The sequence below is a fragment of the Hyperoodon ampullatus genome, assembly GCF_949752795.1.
Source record: "Hyperoodon ampullatus genome assembly, chromosome: 7".
NCBI classification, from domain to species: Eukaryota; Metazoa; Chordata; class Mammalia; order Artiodactyla; family Ziphiidae; genus Hyperoodon; species Hyperoodon ampullatus.
In genome coordinates this window covers 109139673-109157516 of record NC_136920.1, presented here as the reverse complement: position 1 = coordinate 109157516, position 17844 = coordinate 109139673, and the positions used below count along the sequence as shown (strand labels likewise).

General features: G+C 39.2%; 1 protein-coding gene across 2 annotated transcripts in view; it reads right to left on the bottom strand.

The window, feature by feature from the left end:
* The window catches only part of PDGFD (platelet derived growth factor D), a gene marked incomplete at both ends in the record, with an annotated part of 235561 nt that overhangs the window by 51998 nt on the left and 165719 nt on the right, over positions 1-17844 (bottom strand). The window lies entirely within an intron of this gene.

The window sequence follows — 17844 nt, the reverse complement described above, 5'->3', positions numbered from 1 at the left end:
TTTAGTTTTATGTTTATTATTTCAATATCTTTTTTATTTTATTTCCCTAAAAGGCCTCTAGTTTGTAAAACCTTTGGTTTGCCTGGACTATACTTTATGAAAATCACATTTGTCGTTAATATCCTGAGCTCTCTATCAGGAAAGTGCTCTGAGGAAAAAGCAACAAAGACAGTTGGAATGTTAATCCATTTTATATGCATCTCAAAATGTATACATCTAATCCTAAACTTGTAGCCTCTGAAAGATGAGACAGCAGAAAGAAGTATTTGTATTTTATTTATTGCTATAAATCCCATAATAGAAATCTTCTCTTTTAATCATTCATAAATTAAATATGTAACCTTTCCATATTGTATTGAACTGCAATTCTTTTGCTCATGGGCATTTAACTGATGAGGAATGGATTAAAGACAACGAATATAAAGAGTAGAAATATTTGATACTTTTTGTACATTGAAAATAGTTGCTTAATCATTTATACTAATCTTGGATATGCAACATATTTTACAATATAAAGTACCTGGCTAGGTAAGAATTTATTGTAAATTTAAAAGAACTGCCAAAGAAATAAGAACCTAGGATGTTATCTTTGTGTTAATATTCCATCTCATGTACTAGATCCATTTAAACCTATTAAGGAATTCTCCCACTATAAAGTTGTTTCTTACTTCACAGTATTGCAACAATATAGTTGTAATATTTACCATACCTCCAGCTACTTAGTTAATTATATCAATGTCAGATTGCCCACTGGGAATCCTCACAGCATGAACACACAGCATTAAGCACACTGACAGTGAAGCTTGAGAGAGGGTCACACAAGTGAAGAAATGGTGATAGGAGGTTGTGATTTGTGCAAAGTTCCCTCTGTTTTCTGTTACATACATAATCCTGCCCCTTCCGACCTTCTCCTTTAAGTCCTAATGGGTCCTCTGTTGCTCCCATTTCTCCTCAAAGCCCTATCTCCAAAATACTCCAGGAAATCTCAAGGGTAACTTTGGGCAGTAAAATGTATACAAATGGCTTTGAGCAGGGCTTCTCAAACTCAGCACTACTGACACTTTGGGTTGGATAATTCTTTGCTGGGGCTGAGGAAGGAGGTGACCTCTATACTGTAGAACACTGATAAGCATTCCTGGTCTTTACCTACTAGATGCCAGTGGATTCCCCCCCACCCCCAGTCCCATTGTGACAACCAAAATTGATTCTAGAAATTGTCCACTATCTCGGGGTGGTGGGGGAGGAGAGGCCAAAGTCACCACTGGCTGAGAACAAGTGCTACAGCAAAGTGGCAAAGGGTAGGAGGAGCCATTTGACTCACTTGCCTTTTTATTCTTCCTCTTGTGTGTTTCCAAGGTTCTATGGAGAAGGCAGTTAATTTCAATAAGACTGGACAGGGATTGGTTGACAAAAACATTGGCATGAAATATCCTCGCCACATGGCATCAGGGAATGAGACTGTGAAGCTCAGCTTTGCGAAAACTCAAAAATAGGTATAGATAGGCTAATACATAGCCTCCCTGAGAAGGGACACCCTTACCCCCTTATTAAGAATGTGCTAGTGATAACTTCACATCTAATTCTATGAGCCAATAATGGGAGCTGGAGTGAGATGGTGCAAATATTAATACATGTTAAAACATATATATACTTATAGTGAGAAGTCTACCATCTAGCAGTATAAATGTGGGTACAGTTCCATTTCATGGATACAGCATTCTCAACTGCAACATGGGGATGCTTCCAGTTTTTGTCTGTCGAGTTTCAATGAACTGGCCAATATCAAAAGAAACTTTTACAAAAGTCTGGCAACAATATTTCATTCATTTGACATATATATATATATATATATATATATATATATATATAGTGAGTGTCAACTGTATGCAAGGAATTTTGCCAACGGTTTGGCCTAAAAAAATCATTAAGACAGGACCCTTGCCTTCATGAAATTTTAGGACTAGATTAACATCTAAAACGTGTCATAAATTGTTATAGATGCATCGTAAAAGAACGCAAGTGTGGCACACACAAGTGGAAGTGAGCAGAGGCCCAACTCAAGAGGTGATGCTTGGAAAGGAGCTTTGAAAGATCAGAAGTAGGTGATAATCCTGCACACCTACTACGTGTCAACCTCTGCAACAGGACATACTATCTCTGGTCTTGACAAGGACACCACAACTCACTATTTGCACTTTATGAGAAACCTCAGGCTTGGAGAGTTGAAAGCCTCATTGATGGTCCTATACTGAGCAAGCAGCAGAGTCTGCATTCAAATTCCAGAGACTTTATGGAGCCTCCTCTAAGCAAAGGAAGCATAAATTAACTTGCAGACACTGTGAACATGCCACAACTATTCCTAGAACAATATTATGCTCAGGATGGCTGGAGACAGGATGAGAGATGAGCCAGGGTGAAGGATAAAGCTAAGGAGCAGGCAGAGACAAACCACAAAATGCTCTGTCTCCAATGCTAGGGTTTGGATTTCATCACAGAAAATGGGGAGCCACTGAAGGGTTTTAAAAAGAGGAATGGCAGATTTGTTTGGGTTTGAGTCTTGGAAAGATCTCTTGGTTGCTATGGGGAAAAGGGGTTCAATGACAATCCTACAGGCAGAGAAACAAGGGGGAAAGAGATTTTTGGGTATTGCCCAGGGAAGAGATTATGGTAGCTCTATCCAGACCAACAGAAAAAGAGAGGGAAAAAAAGGGCTCATAGAGAAAGATACTAAGGCGTTAGGGAGGTAAAAAAGGAGTTGCTCATTAATGAAGAAAAATCTTAGCACCTTTCCAAGTGCAAAAAGAAAACACAATGCCTATACCCTCATTCCCAGTATTTTCTTCTACTGTCCAAAGTGCACCAGGACGGGATAGGGGCTACAAGTGGTGGGACATCTGAGTTCTGTGGGACATCCGAGTTCTGTGAAGCAGTGATCCTCTCTCCTGACTTACTGACACCTCCAACAACAGACTGAATTCTGTTACCCCTGAGTGACCATATAGCACTTTTCTGCACTTCTTTCAAAACGCTTATTCCATCCTAACTGATAACACTGTCAAATATTGTTTTTTCTTCCAAAACTGGACTAGGTCCCCTGAATCCCCCACAGTACCAAACATACAACAGGTTCTCCATAATCATTTGTTGAATCAGCTGCTTCAAATCCTTCTTGGTAATTATAGTATATGAGTATACACAGATGAATCAAATAATATATGTATTACTTTGTTCTACTTTGATTACATTTTCATTCAAATATACCAAGTGTGTCTAGAAATGAACTTTATTGGCAGTCGCTTCACCTATAAAATCAGGGCAGGAATGGGTGGGCCAATTATCACTTATTATGTATTTGAGGATAATGGGATATATTGTTGTGATATTGTGATGAGCAAAATACATTTCTCATGTACATTTGCTCTTTGTCCACTGTTCCTGGCTCACAGCTCCTAAACCTATTTCCTAAGTGTTGACAGTGATAAAGGTAAGTCTTCTGTTATGTTAAAAAGGTGACTTTTGGACCACACCTAAGGATGGGGGCTGGTCACCAAGAGACCACCCTCTGACCTCCAGGGAGGGAAAGGGGCTGGAGGTGGAATCAATTGCTAATGGCCAAAGATTCAATCAATCATGAGTATGTAATGAAGCCTCTATAAAAACTCAAAAGGACAGGGTTCAAAGACCTTCTGGGCTGGTGAACACATGGAGAGGTAGGGAGAGTGGTACATTGGAACAGGGCAAGGAAGCTCTGTGCCCCTTCCCAAGTACCTTGCCCTATGCACCTCCTCCGTTTGGCTGTTCCTGAGTTATATGCTTTTTATAATAAACCAGTGATCCAGTAAGTAAAATGTTTCTGAGTTCTGTGAGCTGCTCAAACAAATTAATCAAACCCCAGGAACCTGTGATTTACAGCCAGTCTGTCAGAAGCACAGGTGAACAGTCTGCAGTGTGTTGGGGAGGAGGGTGGGAGGACAGTCTTGTGGGACTGAGCCCTTAACCTGTGGAATCTGACGCTATCTCTAGGTAGATAGTATCAGAACTTAGTTGAATTCTTGGATACCCTGATGGTGCCTGAGAATTGTTTGCTGGTGTGGGGAACCCTCCACCCCACGTTGGAAATTGGGTCTCAATATACCCAAAAGAACTGTGTATAGAGATTTTTATTTTCATTTAAAAATATGGTTGGTTACTGAGACCACCAGTCTAAACAATAAGGTGAGGCAGTAGTCATTCAAACTGGAATGTGTTGAGAAGCAGAGTTTATAGAAATTAAAGTAGAGGTTATAGAATTATTAGAACAGGGAAAAGAAGGCTGATACTGTATAGTAAGTGCACTGAAAACAAAGTCAAGGCACTCCACAGCCCAGGGGAGGATGGGGAGACGCAAGTGCTACAGTCTCCACCAGTACCCTTATCATACAAAGAGTCATTCTCAACAGCTAAGCAAACAGGCAGTTAGGTGTATTTCCTCTGTGTTAGCAAACTATTTTTAAATAGCAAAATTGAAGAAATTTTCTCTTAACTGAAGGTCAGAACAATAGTGCCTTTAAAATGCAATCTAGTGTACTGAGAGAAGAGAATGGGCCACGTGTGGGGATGGTGTGAATGAGGTAAGAAAGCTGCTTTGCTTTCTTTTTTCATGCACGGATCACAACATGAATGCTGTCTTTGAAAGTGGCCACTGTGCCCACCTCTTCTAAAGCTTCCACACAGAAAACGGACTAATGGAAGATGTGAACCAGCTTGCTGTTTGATGTGAAGGTAGTGTGCAATTAAGAAAACTAGTTAGGGCTTCCCCGGTGGCTCAGTGGTTGAGAATCCGCCTGACAATGCAGGGGACACGGGTTCGATCCCTGGCCCGGGAAGATCCCACATGCCGTGGAGCAACTAAGCCCGCGTGCCACAACTACTGAAGCCTGCGCACCTAGAGCCTGTGCTCCACAATGAGAGAAGACACTGCAATGAGAAGCCTGCACACCGCAACGAAGAGTAGCCCCTGCTTGCCACAACTAGAGAAAGCCCACGTGCAGCGACGAAGACCCAACACAGCCAAAAATAAATGAATAAATAAATAAAAAAGAAAACTAATTAATTAAGAGGTCTCTTTTCATGAGACTTAAATATATTTACATTGATGTAAAAGTGTGAATTCAGCCTATCGAGCTTTTTAATGAAATTAAGAAGGACACTCAGTAGTTTGTTACAAAATCTGGAAACTATGTGGTACGTTTACATTTTACAAAGGGCTTTCCCATATCTTATCTCATTTAATCCTACTATGTGCTTGGTACATAGCACATGTTTTAGAAATGTTCACGATGACTTCTGGAAGCTTACAGAACATTAATTCACTCAGGAACATTTACTGAGTAACTGCCACCCTATTAAGTGATGGGAGTAAGCAACAGACACAGTATAATTAAGGCTTGTCGTCTTTAAAGTGCTCATCGTCCAGTTAATACCAGAACAAGAAATGTCAACACATAAGTGCTGTAAAATAGCTGTGGTAAACGGTGCTATCGAAGTCGTAAAATGAGTAGCAGACACGAAGCTGAGGATGGTATCTTTAAAGAGTAGTGTAAATTCTGGGGCTCTGCTTATAAATTAAGAATTCTTATCAAAGGAAATAGTTTTTTATCAGGGCAGCAATTAGAATCAGTTGAGGAGCTTTTAAAAATAGTTTTGCAGGCCCTTGATTCATTAAGTCTGGGGTAAATTCTGGGCACCTATAGTTAAAAAAAAAAAAAAAAAAAAGCTTTAGATAGTTCTACTGCAAACACTTGATTAAGAATCATTTTCTTGGAACTGTGATGCTTCATGCTAAATTATACTCTATGGTTTAAGCCTGAAATGCTTTTGGTCAATTTTCTTCCTTTTACCTTTAGTATTTATCACTTTTACATGCAAATAACTTGGGATGAGTAAGACTTTAAAGCTGTCATCACGGGCTTCCCTGGTGGCGCAGTGGTTGAGAGTCCTCCTGCCGATGCAGGGGACACGGGCTCGTGCCCCGATCCGGGAAGATCCCACATGCCGCAGAGCGGCTGGGCCCGTGAGCCATGGCCGCTGAGCCTGTGCGTCCGGAGCCTGTGCTCCGCAACGGGAGAGGCCCCAGCAGTGAGAGGCCCGCATACCGCAAAAAAAAAAAAAAAAAAAAAAAAAAGCTGTCATCAGTCAGCTTTTTTGTTCCCTCTGCTTGGATTGAATGATTCCCTACCTTTTCCTTGGGTCAGCTACTGCTTCCTCTGTGACTCATTTCCTGACCATCTTCTCTCCCTCAGACACAATTACTTTCTCTCTTATCCCCTCCCACAACCTCTCAGTTTGTGTTTCTGTTCTGTTATCGCTGGTCACAGCAGGTCTGCTTAACTTTCCTGTCTTGAGGGCAGGTTTCCCATCTTATTTGTATCCCCAGGAATTGGAACTTGACATAGAGATGGAGATCCACAAAAATACATGTAGAATGAATGAGAGACTGAATTAATTAGAGAATTAATTTACAGCTTGGTCTTCATGAAAGATCTGCTTGCCATTTTGATTTGTGAGGAAAAAAACATTTGGGCAGAGGTGGGGTGAGGTGGGGTGGATTAGGGTTTTAGAAGATTCCAAAAGGAAACTGGAGACACAAAAACTTAGATCTGCTTTGCCATTCTGCCCACAACGGGACTTAGAAACATCATTTTATTTTCATATTGATAAATAGCATATGTTTTTGTTATCCAAGGGAAGTTCTTACAAAAGGCACAGAGGAAAACAGATTATTGATAGTTGTGTATTCTAACTAATTGTACCATTAAATCAAAATGAGGTAGTGGTCTGAAATTTTAATTTAGAGCTCTGCCTTTATAACTGATTTTTCTTTAGGACTGATTTCTTGGTTAAGATTTTGTATTCATATTTCTATTCTTTAATGATTAAAAAAACCCTTCCCTATCTAGGTTATCCTCCATGCCTAAAAGAAATGTTTCTATTTCAAATTCATATTTCCTTGTTATCTGTTATAGAGATATTTATTGCAGAGATTAAAATACTGGGGGTGTTGGTGGTTAGTGTCTTTTTCTCCTTGTAAAAATAGCTGGTTTTAGCACTTTAGAAAAAAAAATGCCAGAAGATGGCATTGAGTATTCATAGCTTGAACAACTATATACCTCAGAGACCTGGCTTGCCTTTGAGCCAAAGGGGCTATTTGCACAGTATTTTGTAGATGAGGAATGAATGTCTTTCTATAGGAGTGACATCAAGGAACTTTTAAAATACAAATACACTGGTAAAATTAGAATCTTCATATTAAATGTATAGTTCAAGATATTTTCATGAATAGTTCAAAAGAGATGAAGAGAGTATACATCTAATGTAGCGTAGCAGAATAGAGGTATTAAGATGTTTTGCCTTCCTTTTCTCCCACATCTGCCTAAATCTGTGGGTTTAGCTGGGAATCGGAATCATACTGTCTAACTGTTCCTAGACCTGACCTTACTCCAAGTCCATAGATCTCCCCAGTGTTCATCTGGTTCCAACATGCTAGAGACCCACTGTTGTGTCTCCCCAAAATTGGTTATGTTGCAACTTAATCCTCAATGTGATAGTTTTAGGAAGTGGGCCCTTGGGAGGTGATTAGGTCATGAAGGTGGAGATCTCATGAATGGGATTAGTGTTCTCATAAAAGAGGCCCCAGAGAGTTCCCTGGCCCCTTTTGCAATGTGAGGTTATCACAAAAAGAGGGCTGTCTCTGAACCAGAAAGCAGGCCCTCACCAGACAATGGGTCTGCTGGTGCCATGTACTTAGACTTCCCAGCCTCCAAAACTGTGAAAAATAAATTTCTGTTGTTTATAAGCCACCCAGGCTACAGTATTCTGTTATGGCAGCCCAGATGAACTCAGGCACGAAATCTCTTATAGGACCTGGGATATACCTAAGTTGATTCTAATTCTCCAAAGACATTTAGATGGTAACAGTAATAATAATAGTTCCATCTGTTGTGTATAGTATATTTATCAAACCCATATATTTTAAAGGTGATCCCCAAGCAACTTTATGATGCAGGTGGATCCTTCCCATTTTACAAATGGAGAAAGACCAGCTTGGTCAGTTTAACTGATATGTCCTAAGTCTCACAGACAATACAGTGATTTGAATTTGAGTGTTTCTGACTCACATACCCTTTATCCTGTACAGAAAACCTCAAAACAAATAAACAAGCAAGCAAATAGCTCTGGAGTATTTTAAAAACCTGGGAAGCTCCCGGGGCCTCAGCAAAGACCCTTGGAGTGACAGACACCAGGACCTCAAAGACCTCTGTACAATTAACAAGAAGACTTGAGTCTTTCAAGGCTGCTGACATTCTTCATGAGGGAGGGCAGCTCAGCAGCTGCATCAATAGAGGATCTGAACCGTGTGTGCTATGATGTCACCATTACACAGTCTGATGTCAGAACTGCTGAGGTCAGGCTGTTACTTACACAATTACAGGCTCCTTGAGATTAAAATGTAGTGGAGGCAGAGTTTACAAACAGGATGCATGGTTCCATTCCACAGTTTTCCTGACATTTGATCCCAACAATGGCCCCCACTCCTCCACTCTCACCCCCACCCCTTCCAATGACCAGTGACCAAAGCAACTGAGGGCCACTGGTATGTTGATATGACTGTAACATTAGAGTGAGAGGGAGAAAGTCTTTCTGATCCTAAGTCTGGAAAAACATAGTCAATGGTCTCTTTATACATCACTGGGGATTGCTTTTATATATTGCTTTTACTCCAAACTGTCAGATGCATCACAGGTACTCAATGAATACTTACTTGTTGGTTCAGCTCAGTTAAACATGTTAAGACCTACTTAGTACACAATGCCCTGTGATAGACCTGTAGGAATAAGGCACTCCCAACCCTCATGGAGCTTTCACTCTAATGGAGACAGTGAGACCTGTAAATAGGTTTCCATGGGTTAAAAAATGGCTGGAAAGAATGGTCCAAAATATTCATAGTGGTTATACTTGAATGATGGGAGCTATGGGTGGTTTTATTTTTTACTTTTCTATGTATTTTCAAAAATGTCTGGGATATGTATACATTACTTTTTCTTTGAAAAAAAAATGTTGATAAAGAATAGCAATGTGGGTGCCTGACAAAGGGAAAGAGCATTTGTGCTTGAGGAGCTAAGAACAAGTGGTATATTTGACATGAGTATGTCTTTGACAGAGAGAGGAGGGCTTGGATTCTTGAGGAAATATACATCCAAAAGTTAACTGTCAGAGATAAGAGGGGGAAAATCATGAAGTATTTGGGCCGTCAGGGCATAATGCTGTTGGCCTGGACTGAACCATCTGTGGAGGGAGATGGGAGAACTGAAGCTAGAATGTTAGGGGGATCAGAACATGGAAGGCTCTCAGTATCCGAGTGAGGTATCTACACATTACTCCACAGGAAACTGAAAATCATTCACAAGTTTTCAGCTGGAAAATGATTTGATTACAGCTCTACTCCAGCTGGCAACCATGTGCAGGAGAGACTAAAAGTAGGGAGATGGGATATAGGAGACCAATCAGGAAGTGATTAGCAAGGCCCAGCCAAGAAGCAACCTGATTATTTATTCATGTATCCCTCTTTTTCCATGCCTTTTCAATCTCTCTTTTTAATTTTTTTTTTTTTTTCTGTCTGGCTCCTATTTTCTATTTTGAAATAAGGGAAGAGTCACTTTGACTATGTAGCTCAATTTTCTCACAGGTGAAAGAAGCAATGTTGAATGGAGGTCACGCTCCCACTGATAAAGGGAACGCTAGAGACAGTTATTTTCAAGGCTAGATGAGTCCTGTCTGTATGATTGATTTCTCATTCCTTCGTTCACCTGGGAGAGAAGACTAGAGTTTCCCCAAAGTTCCAGGGATCTTCAATTTCCCTGTCAGAATGGCTGATCCTTTTGTAGATGGAATGGGTCACCTAGCTCTCCTTAGGACCAGAGGTGGGTAGTATTGACTCCCCAAGGACTGTAACCAAAGATGACTGACTGAAAAAATCATAAAAATCACTGTAGTCTTGGACCCTTCAGGGGCACAAAGATCTTTGCTTGCTCTTCTGGAGGAGAAACGCTTTTTTCCACATTCCTGCCTCAGCCCTCAGATATGGAGATATCAACAGACATTTTTTCCCTTCATTAATTTCTTCCCTTCATCACTTCTTCCATCTTCTCTCCCTTCCTCATCCCCATCCCCTTTCCCCATGTCTCTCTTGGGTTTCCTGCTTCTGACACCAACCATTGGGAAGGGTCTCAGCCCTTCCCCACTCCCTGGGTCCATCTGCTGAACACAGCTGAGATTAGAGTCGGCCATCCTGTCCTCCACAGCTCTCCCGCCTGTTTTTGACTATTTGTGACCTTCTATGCAGTGCGAGGGGCATGTAAGTGTATCCCCTAGACCCCTTGAAAAAAATCCTTTGTTCTGAATTTGCATCACAGTTCTGGGACAACCATACTTTGGCTTTGGGTCCCAGCCAAATTCTCTACTCTAGTTTTATAAGAAAGTCCTGAGATTTGGCATTTCATGGACCAACATTAATAAAGTTGCTACTTTGATCATCTTTTGGCTTCTTGTATCTCTTTCCTACTGGCAAGAATAAAGAAAGGATAGTAAGTGGTTAGCACCCTCAACCTGCAACACTTTGGATTAATTCATCAGAATATTCCGAAATGCCTTGCTTTTCTGACTTTGTGCCTTTGTTTAGGCAACACTCCCTTCTCGGGGTGCTATTCCCTCCATGGCCCAGTCCAGTGAATGTTAGTGGAATATGCCACCCCAAAATATGCCACCTTCGCATAAGAATTATTTTGAGCTGAAGGCAATTGAAAAGAAGCAGGCTCAGGAAAAGTCCTCTGTCCTCCCGCTACGTGCCTAGAAGCACATAAATTTGCAAAGGTTGTCCACCATCCCCTCACCAGAGACAACTCTGAACCCTTATCAGCCTAGAGAGGCACCAGAGGAATCCACATAACAAACTTTACTCACTAGTCCTTTGCTTCCATTTATTCTCCCATATATTTACCTTCCCACAATTTGCTGCCCTAGAAACTTAAAAGTCCTTTTCCTTTGTCTTGTCACTTCTCTAAAAATGTGTTGTCCTTTGGTTAAAACGTTATATAGGCCCAAGTTCTAACCACCACTCTGAGTTACTCATCACTGAGTGCTCCCGTGTGTATGATATGCATGTGTTAATGATCTGTGTGCTTTTCTCTCCTTAACCTGTTTTTTGCCAGTCTAATCTGTAGAGTTCAAGACAGAACCTAGGAGGGTAGAGGAAAAAAATACTTTTTTATCTTTCCTTACACCAGCAAGCCCCATCTTTGTGAGGAACACAGCATCCCTTTTGTGTTCCTCCTCCTCCTTGTGTGCTCAGAATATTCCATGCACATTTCATCACTGCAATTCACAATGCTTTATAATTGTGTCTTTCTCCCTCACAGGAATATCATTTTCTTTTTATTATCCACAGTAAGTTCTCAGAAGTATCTGTTGAATTTATAATTGAACATTAGGCAGAGATATTTTTTACTGAGGTGCACCTCTTCATAGCTTTTTAAGAAAGAAATACTGCTCTGTTTTAGGCATATCTTTAATACGCAAGCCACTTTCTAATATAGCCAAATAGCTTTTTCCTTCTTCATCTTTCTCACTTTCTTCATCTACCAAAATATTAGTACATCAAAAAGCACAGTTATAGAGAGCAAGTGGTATGTGTATAAAGAGGCCCAGTTATTTAATATCACTGCATCTTTCCGGTTTTCAAGGATAAAAGTTTACTTGTGGCAAGTCCATATAATGTAATACTAGATAAACAGGATACTGGACTGTCCAAGTGCCATTAAACAGCATCCCTCTCAAAGTTGGAAATGTGTTTACTCAGCACCTGGGGAGTCATCTGCTCATGTGATTAGCACATGGGTTTTATGAGGAAAATTAATTACAGTAGTAAAGTACTATTTCAAACATTGCTTATGTTGGAAAGGATTAGCCAACATGGAAGAAAACATTCCCAAAGTCAGAGAACATGCAGAAGCAATATGTGTGGGGTTCTTAACTGCATCTAAGGGACATCACAGATGAGATTCAGGGGGTTTCCCTGGTATTTTATGCAAAAATTTAGATATATTTATTTTTCTTTGGAGAGGGTCCACAGCTTTTGTGTCTCATTGGATAACACATGTGTGAGCTCCGTGACCACAGACAAACTCACAACCTGTGTTCACCGTTTCATTGGTAAAGTTACCCAACCTGAGTCCCCTGCCTCACTTATAAAATAAGAGGGTTAGCCCAGGCACTGGATCTCTAAGATTCTATATTTTTCTTACAAGCAGTCTTCAGGCAATATACATGGTTTAATAGCAGCAGATTGATTTTTTACAATATGCTGTGTGCTGAATTAAACACTTCATATACATTGCCCCATATATTTAATCCTCACAATAACCCAAAGGGTTAGATGCTATTATTTATGACTATTATTATTTTATAATATATTTATCATCATCATCAGCATCATCAGCAGGACTGTGCCTACCAAATTGTAAGTTCTATGAGGGCAGGAACCTTGTCTCATTTTGTTCACTACTCTATATCCAGTATTTATCAAAGTGCATGAAACATAATAGGTGTCCAGTAAAAAGTCTGTTGAATAATGCATTAAAATGAATACATAACTAGCAAAAATGCCCTGAATTCCTCAGGGGAACATATTATCATGGGATTTCATTCCACCTCACTTTCTTGTCGCCTCCTGCTCCCTTAATCCTATTTTTACCTACCTCCTCCTCTTCCGCTCCCCACCCCCACCTGCAAGACCCCACTTCCCCTTTATTCTCCTCAACCCCTATCATTTGCTTCTGGACCTAGCCATATTCTTTGTCAAATTATTCTTTGCTCTAGGACTATATTACATTTTGCTCTTTACTCTCTCAAGAACTCTATCAAAGTTCTCATTATGTATTCAGGTTTTAGGAAGGTAATCTGATTAAAATAACTGATTCACTTAACCTTCCCAATGAGACTCCTAGTTCATCAAAATGATCTCTGTAATTGGTGAAATTTTAGAACATTTGTAAAGTTTTAAATAAGAACACTTATCTAGCCTTGCCTATAAAATGCTGCAATAATGAGACTCTGGCCTTAAGAATGAATGCTTCAACTAATATCCACTGAAGCTCCTGGGCTTGCCAACTTGGCAGTCTACTGCTATGACATTTACTTAGGGCTTTTGGAGTATGCATATGCTATCCTCCTGTCTGACATGGACCATGCCCCTTGTTTTCTTTCTGCCCCACACTTTGTTTGTTATCTTGTTGATACTTTCTTAGTATCTGCCCCTAGCTCACCCTCTGGTTTTAGCTACCTTACCTGGTCTAAGTACTGAAAGATTTGAGAAATATCCAAAATAGATGGGCTGAGATGAGGATAAGAAAACTTCTTTCTCATGCTTAGCTGAGAGAGCAATGAGCTGCTGTTCTGCTTCCCTCTCTTATGTTTGCCTCCTTCCAGTAGCCTGAATCCCAAGATACCAAAAGAATCATTACTGTCAAAGATGTCTTCTCTTTTCTGTTTCAGGGCTTAGCATTTGCTGTTCTTTTCCTTAAAGCACTTCTCCCCTAGCTTCCCATGGTGTTTCCTGCTCCTTTTTTGGGTATCAATTCAAATTTTACACCTACAGATCTTCCTTGACTCTCTGATTGGAGTGGATCCTTTTCCAGTCACTCTCCGTCACACTGTTCTCTTTTATCTTCTTTCTAGCGTTTATTGAACTTCAAAAAATTTATGTTTGTATGTAGGTACTTACTTCACTATTTACTTAAATGTTTATTGTTTGCTTCCTTCTGCTACCATATGAGATCATGAGGACAGAGATCTGCCTATCCTCCTCATAGCTGTATCTTCAGGACCCTAGACTGAGCTTGGTCTAGCACAAAATAGGCATTTAATAAATAATACCACAGCTCTCATATCACCAAACCTCCAGAAGGATATACCAAAATGTAGAAGCTGAGGTAAACAGAATCTGCTATGTGATTACCAGCCTCACCTTGACTATCCTTGGCTCTATATACAGTCCTGGCTGAAGTGGTCAGAATACCCATGGATATTCAAAACCTTCAACAATTTTTATCTGACTATGCAAATAAAGATGGAATTTCCACATTTTGTAGAGAAAGTGAATGAGGTCCTTTACTCTCTAGCTTTGTTTGAGAATTCGTTTAGGGGAATAATAATGAATTGTCTACCATTATTTTGTTTTTGTTTCACCAACTGGTAAGTTTTAGGTGAGCAAAATTAGAATCTGTGAAAGTTGTTATAACTGAGAATCTTATTTATTAACTCACTGGTTTTATTCCTCCTTTCTCTTTGCATCCTCATCTTCTTTTCCAACCTCTTCCCTTTCTTCCTCTACTTAAAAAAAAATATATTTATAATGCAAAGCCATGATTCATGTGGAGTTTTCATCTTAATGGCAATCTTAACTGTGTCACTTGAAGTTAATTCAAACTGCAGAGATACACAGTAAAAAAAACTGGTGATAAAATTGCTTTTTTATTTTAGAAAGTGTTTAGAATGGGTATTAGTAAATTCAACTTATGAAATAAACTAGAGTTTGTTAATAAAACAAAAAAGTTTTGGAATAGCTTTCAAATAATTTAATTTATCTTAACACAATATTGTAAATCATTTATCAATATATTTCAATAAAAAGTTATAAATAATTTTTGAATTTTTGAATTAAAAAATGTACTTTCCATTAAACACACACACAAATAAAAGGCTTTTTAAATGTTTGTCACAATATACAATAAAATGCTTCTACCTTGGATGAAGGAGGTGAATTATGGTCAGACGTGTGTGTATATGTGTATGCACACACACACTGACAGCTGGGCTGTTTGTACAGGACTGCCAAGTTCATTTATCACCTGATGATATACTAATTATTATGCCAGTGATAATGATAACAATAAGAGCAGCAGATATTTGAGTAATTTACTAAGTTCCAGGCAGGGTGGCTTACAAAATTATCTAATTTAATCCTACAACTAGTTAATTGTGTGTCAGGCAGTGTTATCACCATCTTACAGAAGAGAAAACTGAGCCTTTAGCCAGTGAGCAGCAGAGTTGAAATTCATATACCCATACTTGCTGACTTCTTTGTACACCATCCATTGGGAGCCTTGTAATTAGACACCTTTCCAATAAACTACTTAATGGTCTTCCAAAAAAGATTCCTAACAATCCAATCCATCCATTCATTCCCCAATAAACTAGATTTGAGATGGGAGAGCTTAATTTATTTAGACAAACACATCTTGATAACAATTTGATAACATTATCCATTCTGCTTCATTATGCCCTCTGATGGTATCTATCCTCCTCAGCTGAGTAAAATTAGGAAAGAAAGCTGAATAGGAGAGCAAAAAATTGAAATATGAAATTGAATCATATTTTCTCAGGAAGAGTCAATTCAACAAACACACTGTCTAGCCATGTATAAGGTACTGTGTGGAATACACACAGGATGTTTGTCCTACCCTCAGAATAGTTCATTGCCATTTATCTAGAGGAAATACATATATATATATATATATATATATATATATATATATATATATATATACACACACACACAGATTGTGATGGTAAAGGTAGGATCATTATCACCATTATTTATTGAGCACTTCCACTATATCCTAGGTGCTATGATAAGTATTTGCTATTAATTTAAAATCTCACACCAACTCCAATTATTATCCCTATTTTATGGATGTAAAACCAAAAGGTTAGAGACCCATTCTATATCACACCATTAGTAACTGGGGAAACCTCCTTTGATCCAAAGTGTGCTTTACAGCAAAGCTCTGGTACCCTATGGCTGTGCTGCCTTAGGAAACACTGTGATAGATGCTGTAAAAAAAGTATACAATTGAATTCCAAGCACACCAAACAAAATTGTAATATAAGAATAATTGCTAAACAAAAATAAGTGATCAGGATGTTAACCATTAGTCAGTCTCCCACAATTTGCTGGAGTGAAAAATTGACTAAAAATGTACACTAGACTTGGTGTTCCAAAAACGTCATAAGCATGAACCATGTAGATGTGATTCCAGTGTAATGGGCTCTTATGGTCCTGGGCACCTTTAACTTACAGCCTCAGGGGATGCCCTTGTACAACTGGAGAGTCACTAAGGTAGGAAGAAGAGAAATGTTTGACGGAAGGTTGAGAGATAGAAAGGTAGAGATGAGCAGGGGGGTGGTCTTTACCTATCCAAATAGCTACTTGCCATTTTCTAAGAGCACTGTGATTGCTCGGGAACTATTGCTCAAATTTCCCCAGCACCTGCCATTCCTTAAAGGAGGGATTGCGAAACAGCTGCCTCCAAACTCTACAGGCTTTGTGGGCCTGTACAACATTTAAAAAATCATTATTTAAATATACTTAAAGAAGGCTTGCCGTTTTTACCAGTTTTACGAGATATAATTGACATATGGCACTGTATAAGGTGTACAGCATAATGATTTGACTTACATACATCGGGGTTTGCCATTTTTAATCCCACTGTCTCTCTCTAATTTTATATCTGGCTCACTATGAATTTTGAGTCTGGACTCTGTAGCATTTGAGTTCATAAACTCTGCTTTAAAGTTTCTCCAAGAAAAATTTAAACATGAATAAAATGACCTTTCCAAAACATTGGTCAAGGCATAAATGATCCCTGTTGAACAAGAATCAAATGCAAGAGTTTATCAAAAAGCCACACAGATCTAGAGTTTATATACACCTGAAGGTTAAGCTCACTCTACCTCTTGGAATTCAGCCACCAAAGCACTTTAGCCCTAATTGATCATATTTAGTGCCAGAAGTCAATTAGGAGCGGAAAGAGAGCCTGGAGCTATTTTCAAGGAATGCAGACCAAGAGGCTGTATAACAAAAAAGTTATGACTACCATCATTTCTAAAAACACAATTGAATGTACTGGTGGAGGTGAATAAGTAAGTGAGTGGAGTCATGCCGAACAGTTTACACCCACACTACAAAAGCTGTCCAATATTCCACTAACATTGGCTAGGAAATGAGTGATGAGCCTGCACTGTAACCCAAAGCACCTCTAATAAAAATATTCATTCTTCCCTAAATCCACACCTGCACTGCCTTCTTCTACAAAAAGGAGTTATTTTGCCTTAAAGATATGGTATTAGAGTTAAGGTGTTTCTAACTGACTTATGGACAAGTTAACTTAGTCATAACCAAAGCTTCACAAAAAGTATACACATGAGCACTAACAGGCCTTGATATGTTAAGGGGAAAAAAGATCCTTCACTAAGCCATTCTGACACATCACCATTCCAACACGCTGAGCCTGCTTTGTCCATGAACAATTGAGAACAGATGCATCACTGAACACATTAAAAGCAAAGAAATGTAGAAACCAAAGGTTCACACTTCCACTTTAATGCTGAGCAGCACTGCGTGAGTGTGCAATAATGTATATCATGCTTGATGGATTATTTTCAAATTGAAACTGGAACCAGTATCACCACATGCTCTTTTTTCATTTATAGTATTCTGATGTAGAATTCACTTTGTGTTTAACCACTCATCATAACACACAGAAAAAAAGAGAGAAAAGAAACCACATTAGATGAAAAAAACCAAGATTTTTCCTACTCTAAATTTAACTCATAAGAGGAAAAAAAACCACCAAATTGACTCCATTTGTAGTACTGTGTTCTGTTTCGGCATCCACACTTTGAAAAGGGATAGCAATAAACTGAATGAGAGTTAAAGACGTTGCCAGGAGAGCAAAAGGCAATATGCTA